Here is a 12704-nt window from a genome sequence, read left to right as displayed (position 1 = left end):
TGGAAACAGTGATTATTTTCTAATTTACATTTTGACAGTTGCTTTTTTCTATTCGCATAGATCAGTTGAAAGGCAGAATTACAGATGGATAATAGAAATTATTAATTTATCAATTGGACTAACTTAATAATCATGCATTAAATGTGAATGTATTAAGTAGCTTCATTCTTAAGGAAGAAAAAATGCAATCTAAAGTCACAAGTACAAAAAACAGAATTAAATAAATAATGTGAATTATTTTTGTATGTATTTCCTTTTTAAATCCAACATTTTTTTCTGAATCTAATCTTCTATTTTTCATCTAAGAGTATTTTTTCTTAAGGTGAAAAGAAATATAAAAATAACAGGGAATAAGCTTCCCAATATGTATTTGTATACCATGTATCAAGTCATATATGCCAATATACAGGTTTGTATACATATCCTTCAAATAAAATTGTTTAAGTACCTTCAAAAAATTGCATTTAAGGTATTTACAAAACGAAGATCCTCTCCCCAAATGTATCATTCTCTTTGATCAGTGGATTAAACATCCTGATCTGGTTGAACGGTGGCCTGTTGCATCTCTTCACCCACCTACACTGACAAGGATAGGTGCATCTCCTTAAAAAGGAAAAAAAAATATATATATATATATATATCCTTTGAATAAAACTAATCAAGTGGCTATACTTATCTTCCAGGAACTTAGTGCTATGCCTTCAAAAATATGTTTATTATTAAATTTCAAGAAACACTTCTTACTTCAAAGATACAAGGTCTATAAGCCATTGTCAAAAATATATTCCCTTTCTAACATTTATGTACATATCCCCTATTTGTAATACCATAAATCTGTCATTGAATGTTTTAAACGTTTGACCAATGAAAGACGGTTTCCTGAGGAAGTGTCACAAAAATTGGCTATTGTTGCTTTTTTTTTCTCTTTCAGTTCATCGTCTAAAAATTCTTCTTTATGAATGTATTGCTGGCAGTTGTGTTAGTTCTGATTGTATGACTAGTCTAAGACTAGCAGAAATAGCTGTAAAAGAATTGCCTTTCTTTTGGGAAATATTTTTTAAGTTTAACTGAATAGCTGCAAGTTCTTTAATTGCTTTAAATATATTGTCAGAAAGAACAGGGCTTTGGAAATTTCAATGGCAGGAAAGCTATTAATTTCTTAATAATATTAATCAGTTTGCTTAAAAGGAGTAGCACTACCTTCTAAGGAAGAAAATGAAATGACCCTGAAAAGTGTTTAGCTGTGGTGGGATAGTGGACAGGTAGTATCAGGTGTCCTGCAACTGCTCACCTCTTTGGGAAACGATTTAGATTTACAGGATACAAGTGACACGTAGGTATCTGTAGGAGGGAGGTGCAGGAACAGTGCCTCTTCCAACTCTTCTATTTTAGCCAGAATAGAAGATGAAGAAGTAAAGAAGCTCAGCTTTCTCAGAAGCTGTGTCTGTACAGTGAAATGAAAAACAAAAGTATTTTTGAAAACTCACTTTAAGTAAATTCCCCACTAGGATTAATCTTATCCTTAAAGTTTTTTTTTTTTTTTCCATTTCTTTTTTGAATGACTTAGGCCTTTTAGGTCACAAACTACTATCAGTAGGCTCAATCAGATCTTTCTTTATTTTAAATGTTTTATGATAATTTGATTCAGGGAATTCTAAAATACAGTTGTAATAATTTTCAGGATAGTTGTAATAGTTGTAATAATCCTCAGAAAATAGTACTGTTAAGGTGCTTCCATCTGAAGCTTTGTTTCACCATAATTTTTAAAAATTCTGTGGTTTATTCAGAATTAGCATTTTGAATTTCCATGTCAAGGGGGGGAGCAAGGGCAGAGGCTACCCATTCTTCCTCTGGTAGTTTTAAGGTTGCCCTTGGCCATTTTACAAACCAGCACAGAAGTGATTTGTTTTCTTCCTTGCCTCTTGTCCTTCCTTCTTTTAACCACTTTCTTGCCCTAATTTTTTTTCTATCCCTCTAAATAAAAATTTAGAACAGGTTATAGGGAAGGGGATCAGGTTATAAAACCAAAAAATTATAAAACTGGAAATGACATCAGAAATCTCAATTTTCAGAGCACAGCTTTCCATAACATCAGGAAGCTATTTTCATCTTAAATATGATGAAATTTTGTTTTATCTTCTACAGTGAATTCTATCTGATAAAGTTCCATTCATGTCAGTTGTTTTGCCTGAATTTTGGAGTAATACAATTGATTATGAATTGGGAAACAATAAGATGTAAAATACCACAAAATTAAGGAAAAAAATTAGAAACAATCAATGCTCTTAAGTAAAATGTTTCAATATCTTTTTGAGTTATAATGTAGATGTATGACTACCAAGGACCTCATTCCCCCCACCCCCGAGTATTTAAAATCCATTTTTAAAGTCCAAGCAGTCTGATTATAAATTAATTAATAAATAAATCATGAACATTATTATAGCACTGCTTTTTCTAGGTCTTACTTCATAAAGCATCTACCATATAAATATTATTAAAAGAGTATATGCCAGTTTTATTTGCTTTTGTATATTTCTCTCTCTTTTTTAAGATTTATTTATTTACTTGAGAGAGAGAGAGCATGCATGGTGGTGGGTGGAGATAGGTAGAGAGGAAGTGGACTTCTCACAGGAGCCCATGGGGAGCCCAACAAGGGGCTCTATCTCCTGACTGGGAGATCATGACTTGGGCAGAAACCAAGAGCCCACCACTCAACCATCTGAGCCATCGAGGCACGCCTGCTTTTGTATATTCTCAAACTGATTTAAATTATCAATCCAAAATCACACTGCAAATTTTCACTCTTAATATCTATCTTTTTTCTTTGACATAGAGTTTGGATTTTCTTTGAGTACAAATAAAGCTTCTGTTAACTTCTACATGCTTTTATAGTTCAGATTACTAATACAAAAAATAATGGATTTCATTTTTTGTTGATAAGTAAATTGTCAACTGCAGCAGTTAAAATAAATCATGTATCCATTATATATAGCATGAAGTAAAAATAATTGTAATTTTTTCATAGTGAAATACATATAACTATGACTGGCTTTTAACATTATTCCAGACTTCTTAGAATGCATACTAAATTCAATGTTATTTATTAGTTAAATGTATTTGCCTATCATTTAGCTCTTTTCTTCTCACAACTAAAATGTACTTTGCATCCAAGGAGCTGATTATCAAGCAAATCAAATACTACATATAAGATTCAATAACAAAGATAATATTCTCTATATAGAAATGGTATTTTCTACATTCAATTTCTAAGTAAAAACTTTAATATTTAAACTGACAAAGATTAAAATGCATTATTTTTGTGAATTATTTATATATGAATTTCTGGGCCATTTTTTATTTGTCAATTAATGATCAAGGTAGCATCTACACAGGCACCTGGCTGGCTCAGTTGGTAGAGCATGTGACTCTTAATCTCAGGGTCATGAATTGGAGCTCCATGCTGGGCGTGGAGAGTACTTAAAAAATTAATAAATAAAAATAAATGGTTAAAATGGCAAAGGTTATATGTACTTTGCTCCAATAAAAACAATTTAAAAATATGGCAACTATCCAAGTATAGATATTTTTGCTTTCGAAAATATGTATCCTTTCTCCATATACCAATCCTCAGACATTTTTTTTTCTCCTTTTTCAAACAATCTCTCTTCAGTTCTTTTAACCCACGTATGTGATGTTTTTGGTTTTATTCTTCTTCCTTTAATTCTCATGGTTGCTCCCCTACTCGTGGCATCTCTCATCTGGCTTATTGCAGTAGCTGCACTGCCTCTGTTGGGAGGCAATTCTCCATCAGTCCCTCACATTCCTGTCCATCTTGTGAGCAGACACACTGACTAACTTGTTCCAGATCATCTTTTCAAGGATATTTGTATAGTAGATAGCCTTGGAATATATAGTATGCCCTTCCAGATTAAAGAGCAGGTTTGCTTATGGTGCATCATGATAAAGATAATGTCTCCTTGGGGAAAAAGTCAAGGACACTTATTGGTCTTTATGTAAGATTGCTCGATGAAGCTCTCTCATCTTCCTTTTTCTAGAGAGAAGTAAACTCCCTTTTTTTCTATGTTTTCCTAATATTTAATTTAAAACACTCTCAGGGAAATTCTAACTTGAGTTATATCTCATTGTAAGTACGCCTGTTGCCTTTGCATATTTTAAATTCTTTACATTTAGAACCTTACAGATGTTTGAACTAAATCTAGATAACCCATCCTTCAGAACTTCAGAGTTTTAAGTGGTCTTAGGTGTCAATGGGTTGAAGTGATGAAAGGGTCTCTCATTGAAACTATTGTTCTCCCATCACATCTATGATCATTTACCTTACCAAGTTCAAGCAATTCAAAGGTATTTTACCAAGCGATGATTATTCTATCACACAGATAAAAAAGATTAATAAGAAACAAGTACTCATATGTATATAACTTTCCCACCTCCATCTTTTCTGTCCTTAAAAAGGAAACCAAAATACCTAGAGAGTTGGGGGTAGAGTTGAAGTGACCAATGAGATCCCAGGGCTGTTCACAGATACTGCTCAAGTCCCATCCTTTTGGAATTTTTGTTTTTGTTTCTATTTAGTGATGAAGTTAGACTAGATTTGGAATAGATGTCACCCCCCACCCTTTTCCATTTCCTCCCCTAAATTTGTTTGCTGCTGCTTCTTTTTGATAAAAAAGAAACTCAGGACCTCAATATGTAATGTTAATAAAAAGAAACCTATTTATTTTGGATAAAGTGGAAACAAATGCTCAGAGCTCCTGACCTTTCTTTCTTTCCTTTTTTTTCCCCCCTCTACTCTTTTCCCTACTCCCTCGGTATCTCCGTGAAATCTTGGTCTTTGGTGAAAATGACTTGAAATTCTAATCTGTGAGTTCTTTTTAACTTTTAAAGACTTATACAAATATCAAAAGAAAGTCTTTTGGCTTCTCAATAAAATTCTTTTTCATTTTTAATGTTTTTTGTTTTCTAATAGAAGTATGAAATTTCTTCTAAGTTTGTAAAACTTTTCTTAAAGTTTTGCATTAGTTATCCAAATTGCCATAGCAAAAATATCTGAAGCTATCTGCTAGTATTTGGAACGTGTATAAGAATGTATATGGACATGTGTGTACATATACACATCTGTGTGCCTCCATTACACATATTTATATAGGTGATTATAGATTACCTACTGTACAATTCATAATGTACATTCTATATATATAAAATACCTAGCCCCTTGTGTTTAGTTACACATCAGGTGACTTAGAAATAAGTTATTTTTCTCAAATCTCTAACATACTAGTGTAGAAACAGTTATTTTAAGAATTTAGAAAGCAACTTGCCACATGGTGACAAATTTAAAATGATTTCATTCTGAAACTGCCATTTGAACATAGTTTCTATAGTGTGAAAAAAATACAATGTTGCAAGATTTTAAGTGTTTTGGCCTTTTCCAAATCTTAAAAATAGCCTTTAGATTTCCTTTTGACTTTTAAGAACTTATCAAGATGATCTTCTCCCTGAAAATTTTGTCTACTAAAAGGTCAAGAAAACTATGGAGATCACTTAAGAAGATGTATAGATTAGATACTTAAGTTTAAGTGCTGTTATTAAGAACACGATCTATCTAAGATGATGTATATTCCTCAATTTATAGAAAATGTGGCTTTTTCAAAGTTTTTTGAATATTCTCTGTGTTTTTGCAAGAATAATAAAATCGTCATAAAAATTGGGGTGGAAAGTTGAAAACCAAGTCACTTCTTTATTAACTGTTTTAAATTCATATATTGTTCAAAGTGTAAGAGTTTAAATCTAATTATCAAATCTTTAAAATTGTCATCCATTAATAATTTTGAACACACTAAAAAGCTTCAGATTGTGATCTATCTGATTCTCATCATACAGTGCATAAGTGCATATGTTTCAAAATCAATCAGTTTCATGGAAACTGAATCTATACTTCTCCTCTGTCCTTCTTTTCAGCACATTAAAAACAGGTTCAGCTATTCATGTAAATTTCTAAGACATTTCAAAATCTGCACTTTTAGTTTCTTTATTTAATAAACTGTAGACAGAGGAACTAGATTGTTTTTCTCTTAGGGGTCTCATCCACTTACTGTTTTGTCTTCTTCTTCTTTATTCTATGGAATTGTATAAACTTTAACTTTGTTAGACTAATATATATTATCACTTCTTAGTCATAGCTTAAGCATTACTTTTTCCAAAAGGGCATTTATGACCCCCAAATAATGCTTATTTATACACTCCAATAGCATACTATATTCTTCCCTCTTGGTATATACCACACTTTCACTTAACTGCAAAATGGCCATTTTTCATGCCACATTTTAAATTTTTTGAATCTATAGACTGTTTCTCCCGCACTGTACCATCAGGGCCTAGAATTCAAAGCCTAGAATATAGTAGGTGCTTACAATGTTCATTGATTAAGTATATCACCTATGCTTTTCTTTGTTAGTCAAGACATGAATCTTCCAAGTCCCCTAGGCTTTCCTCCTTGTGTAGCTCCCTAAACACATTTGCTTTATTTTTCCCCTTCTTTTCTTTATGCTCCCATAATCTCTTTTTCCGAGTTCTCAGGTTCTATGTGGACTACTACATGATGGAACAATGGAATTTATCAATACTCTCCCTGTCTTGGTCCATTTTTCCTTCTCCTTCTATATTTTCTGTCCAGTTGACACATTCCTGAATTTGCTATAATCACTATCTGTAGAGGCCAAATTCTCACCAGTACAACTATCTGTATAAGCATCCTAATGTATGTCTTGCAAGGGATTCAAACTATAAAAGGTCAAAACTGATTTTATGATATCTCTCTCAGGTCTATTCATGTTCTATAGATTACTAAATGATAGTTGTTTCATTTAATTTCATGACCTAGAAAAATAATCCCAGGTGTTTAGTAAAATTACAGTCCTTTTGATTTTATTCTTTAATGCCTTTTGACTCTATCCATTTTTTTTTTCCATTCCTACTGACTTCAAACTAGAATGGGCCATCATACCATCTTTATAACTATTTTTTACCCTATCCATCACTAATGTAAACAGTGGGTCTGGAAAAATGATCTTTGTATAGAATTTTAAGAGAAATGATTTATTAATAGTTTAAAATAAAATTAAAAAAAAATCAGGCCAGTGACACTCAAGAAGAGAATGGTCCAAACTATGAGCAAATGTTTATTGAAGGCATACAACTGAAAAGAAGACAGGTTTTTTTAGGGAAAAATATTAAGAACGTAAATCAATTATAGAATAGTGGGTGTAAATGAATGAGTGTAATGAGGAGTGAGTGTAAATGAAAATTAAATGGAGCCAAATATGCCTAGGGTCCTTTGCTCAGACTCTGAAATGGGAAGAGGAGAATGGGAAATTATTATGGGAGTTCTATTATCCATACCTGATTCCAATTCAGGATGACAAACTGAGCATATAAAATTTTATCTGGATTCTATTAAAATTCCATATAAACAGTTAGAAAAATACAAAACTAAATCTACCAGTAAAATTAGTGTTATTATTTAAAATATCATTTTAAACAATTTAGGAATTGGAACAGTGGATATGAGCATTTAGGTGAATGAAGCACCACAAGAAACTCCTTTTGTAATACAAGCAGGAGAAGACTGACCTGAAGTTGAGAGTCCATCTTTTCAGAATTCTGGAGAAGCATGCAGTCCGAAGATCCAAAGAGAAGTTGAAAGTAAGGTCACAGACTGCTTGATTAATTGAAGATCTGTAACAGAAACAATTTTACCTTTACTTTACCACACTCTTCCCCCAGCACAGTTGTTTCCCTTTTGATCTTCACCAAGTGTCTGAGGAAACTGAACCAACGACTTCAGGGTTGCAAGGAATCTAGCATGAGCATTGCAGAGTTAAAGCTTTCCCCGTTTTTACATTTTAGAGAGCAGTGTGCTCCTTGGTCACCTCGCCATAGATCATAAACAAAATCCTCCAAATGGGTATTAATTACTCTAAAAATGGGAATTATACTTCTATCCATTTAAAAACCATTGAGAATACATTAGCAAGGAATAAACTCCTTCCTGCTAACATTTCAACCAGCCTATTCTTTGCGTTTTAAGTATAAATGTTGAAACAAAAGCATGCCCAGATATGTGGAATATACATTAAAGAGAGAACACTAAAATGAACAGGGAAATAATTTGAGAATTTTTACAAAAGGAATTAGTATCCTAAGATAAATTTTAAAAGATGAAATTCATTAGCAAAATATGGATACTCTGAAAAAAGAATAAGAATAAAATAAGAACTATTTGACATTAGTAATTTTGTTTTTAATATTAAGCAATGACTAGAATGGTTAGAAGATTGCCTAGAGTCTAGAATACATCAAAAAAGCAAAAAAAAAAAAAAAAAAAAGAAAAGAAAAGAAACCAAATGTAAGAGAAAAATAAGTGCTATAGAAACAACTTCCTAACAGTTCAACAAAGTAAAACAGAACAGGGTGCTTGGGTGGCTCACTTTGTTAAGAAACTGTCTTCAGCTCAGGTCATGATCTTGAAAAGCCCTGGGATCGAATCCCACATTGGGCTCCCTGGTCAGTGAGAAGTCAGCTTCTCCCTCTGACCCTCCCCCGACTTGTGCTTTCTTTCTCATTCTCTCTCTTTCAAATAAATAAAATCTTCAAAAAAATGAAAAACAGAACTATTAACATGGGAGAGGAAAGATATTAATGAAACAGTAAAAACAAGTTCTTTTGACCTACAGAAGGAAACAAATTTTAAAATTGAGACAATTCATTGGGTAGGGTGAATTAACAAAAATGAAACTACTTTGGAATTACAGAAGCTGAAGGATAAAAAAACAATTCTAAACGTTTTTTAGAAGGTCAAAAAATAAAGTTAACCAAGACAAAAAAGGAGGATTTCCTACAAAAGAGTAAGAGTCAGACTGACGTCAGCTTTCCAACAAAGAAATTATATTCTGTCTAGAATTCTAAGACATGAGTTACATCTCAAGGGTAGGATGATCTATACCTATATTTAGAAATTCATAAAGAAAGAAGCAAATGGAAGATGTAATCAAGGGGAAAAAACAGGAAACCTGATATCTGGAAAACAATAGATGTAATACAGGATTAAATGGTATGAAGAAGCCATGCTAAGCTTAAGTAGAGTTCTGAAGCAAATCCTTTAATATCTGATCCAGATTGGAACAGAAAGCAAAAGGTGAAAGACTTTGGTGAGAATATGGATCTTTAGATTCAGAGAATACGATCAATGATGTTGATAAACTTGAAACTATAAACAAGGCAATCTTCTATGAACAGCAATAAAAATGAGTAACAAGACAATTTAAAAATAAAATGACTTAGAAACAAGATTAGAAAATGTACAAATGCATCATGGCCAAATAGGAAAAAAAAATTAAAATGTACAATGGCTTTGCACAACTGACAGAACATAAAAGAGGATAATCCATATAACATTGTGTATTCTCTTCTGCTTTGAATTAGGATAACGGCCTTGGGCTTGGGTGCAATAATTACATAGCAATAATCATATAATTACTTTCATGTTTATAAATAATCTACAGGAAAAGATCATTCTATATTTAATTATGATTACTGTGCAAGCATTCAGTAATAGCAATGACAGAAACTTAAGAGACAAAGTTATTTATGTTTATAGGAGTTTTTTTATTAAAATATGAAAGTCAAAAGGATATGAGTATCTATATTTACAGAAGCAATTACACAAAGCTAGACAATGTGCATACTCTCAGTTGGAAGTACAAGGTTGCATGGCTCTTGGAGACCATTAAAGACCTCAGATGACAATATTACCATCTGACCCCATCAAGGACTTTGAAAAGCTCTGCTTTGCCATTCTCAGGTTTTCTTTTTCTATCTGCCTGGCATATTCTGACTGTTCTGCAGGTTCCCATCCTTTCTGCTTAGATGTCAGGTAATTAATATAAACCCAAACTCAGCATATTCATGAATGCCTAGACTGAATTGAAAATTCATTCCCAGACATCCCTAGTTTATAGTAGGGTCAGTCTTGAGAACTGAATGCATATATAGTTAATATTATCAATGTGGAATTAATAATATAGTTAGAAAACTATGAAGCAGAAGTGAGAAGGGAAATCTAAGATGTCAACAACCACATATTATGGATAAGGGTGTCAAGAGATAGTGTCTGAAGCTAATAAAATATGAAATTGCAATATGTTATAAAGTGTTTAAAAAAGGTAAAAATAACAGGACATATAACTATAAAAAATATAGAGGGAGTGAAAGGACATGAGATAAACCTGCATCTATCCCATTGCTGCATTAATAATAATATGTATAGTTAATAAAATCATGAAAGAGACTCATAAACACATTATTTGGAGCTATACAAGGAGCTTTATTAGGAACCAAAGAGTGAATTTAGGACTGTGGGGTGGGATCTCTATTTTAATTTTAAGTTCTTCCAGGTAGAACTTTTTTTTTTTTTCACCACATTGTATCACTTTGTTACTTTTTCAATAATACTGTGTAACAAATACCTAAAAAATCAGTGGCATGAAGACAATAATCACATATTTCTTGCTAACAACTGCAATTCAGCTAGTGTGACTCTACCTTGGGCTCTGGATCTACTAGTGTGCTGGAATACATGTGTTTTATTCTTGAGTCCAAATTGCATTCACCTGCTACCCACGGTGTTCTTGTGAGATGGCAGAAGCTCAAGGGAACAGTGCCAACCATACAAGCACATAGCAAAACTCTACAAACACCATACCCACTAACATTCCATTGGCCCAAACAAGATAAATAACCGGCCCATATCAAAAGGCTGGGAAATACACTCTATTATGAGATTTTGGCAAGCGTGGGTATAGTAACTCTTATTTAAGGAGTGAGGAATTAAGATCAATAAATTCAATTTGCCATACTTGTCCACAGATTGTCCCAAATCATATTAATTATTTTTAATTTTACATAAATATAAGGAAATATATCTTGTCATGTCACTACTCTGACCAAAACCTTTCAATGCCTTTTATTTTCACCTGAATAAAAAATTCCAAAGTAATTAATATATCTTGAAAGACATTTCATGATGTAGCTTTTGTAGATAATCTCATTTTGGAAGACTCAACCTCAGTCAGTAATCATATTGGACTTTTTTTTAGTCTTCATATACTTTATACATCTTTTCTTTATAGTATGCTCTTTCATTCTGCTTGGAATGCTCACGATACATGTTTTTGGCTAGTTAATTCTTACTCATTTTTTGAGCATTACTTGGCTTTTGATTAATGATTTGTTGTGATCTTATTTTAGTCTCACCTTGTACTTTTCATACAAAATGATTAGCCATCATGAAATTATTTGTACAGGAACTTTTCTTCCCTGGTAACCCATTGGGCTAATAAGGAAATGACCTTTCCTGTACAATGCATCATTGGGATGAAATATATTAGGTGGCATATATTTATAGAATGAATAGTCTATCAGGATATTTTAGTATATAAAATCTATCTATTTCTACCTGAACAAGTTCCATTAAAAAGTGGAAGTTCTTAAAAAATTTTCTTACAGACGTTTTATTTAAGCAGATAGTAAAATCTAACAATGTTTGAATTCTTTGTTCTATTGGTTGTAATTAATGTTTTCCATTCATGTAGTAGCAGAACATTTATTACTTCATCTACCTTATAAATTACTATATAAAATTTATTGAAAATTCACTGACTTTAGAAAGATATTAATGTTCATAGAGTGTTAATAAAACATAACATCAATGTTGGTATATTGAAATATGAACGGTTTGAAAATGTATAAGTAATTATATTTAGTGTATCTGTTTATTCGACTTTTATCCAAACAAAGTAAATATGGTATATGCAACTGTGTGCTGCTATTCCCTTCTAAACAAGTGTCAACCTGAAAATAAGAGTTTTGATAAGAGGCAATGGAGTGTTTACATGGGATCAAAGAATTATAATCCAGGGAGGACATACCCAGGCAGGAACCCAAATAGTAATTTGCTTGTAGGGTGAAACCAAGAGTTTTTTATGAGGAAAATGACAGGGGCAATTACATGAGTTCAAGGAAAGAAAAACATTTTCTATGGGTGTTACTAAGCGAGGCTACAATGAATTATACATTTACTGACTACTGATTCTATCTTCAGAAAGTCAACAACCATCAGTCTTGTGATCAGGATGACTGTTCTCCCATTGATTTCTCAAGAAACTGCTTAAAATAATTGCCATTTTGCTAAGTCCAAAGGTTTTGACCTGGTTCAAACAAAGGCAGGTAATACAGTTTCTCTGCAGGGGCCATTTAAGCTCTATTTTATTTTATTTATTTATATTTTTATTTTTAAAAGATTTTATTTATTTATTTGACAGACAGAGATCACAAGTAGGCAGAGAGGCAGACAGAGAGAAAGGAGGAAGCAGGCTCCCTGCTGAGCAGAAAGCCCTATGTGGAGCTAGATCCCAGGACCCTCAGATCATGACCTGAGCTGAAGGCAGAGGCTTTAACACACTGAGCCACCCAGGCGCCCCTTAAACTCTTTTAACATGGTTACAATAGTGTCAATTTTTCGCATAACACGAAAAGTCAAAACAAACTGAATTGATTACATTCTACCCCACCCTATACATTTTACCATGACATATTCCTAAATTAGTGTCATGCAATATATGATTTTT

The sequence above is a fragment of the Mustela erminea genome, chromosome 1 (genome assembly GCF_009829155.1).
Source record: "Mustela erminea isolate mMusErm1 chromosome 1, mMusErm1.Pri, whole genome shotgun sequence".
NCBI lineage: Eukaryota > Metazoa > Chordata > Mammalia > Carnivora > Mustelidae > Mustela > Mustela erminea.
Note: the sequence above shows the minus strand (reverse complement) of the source record.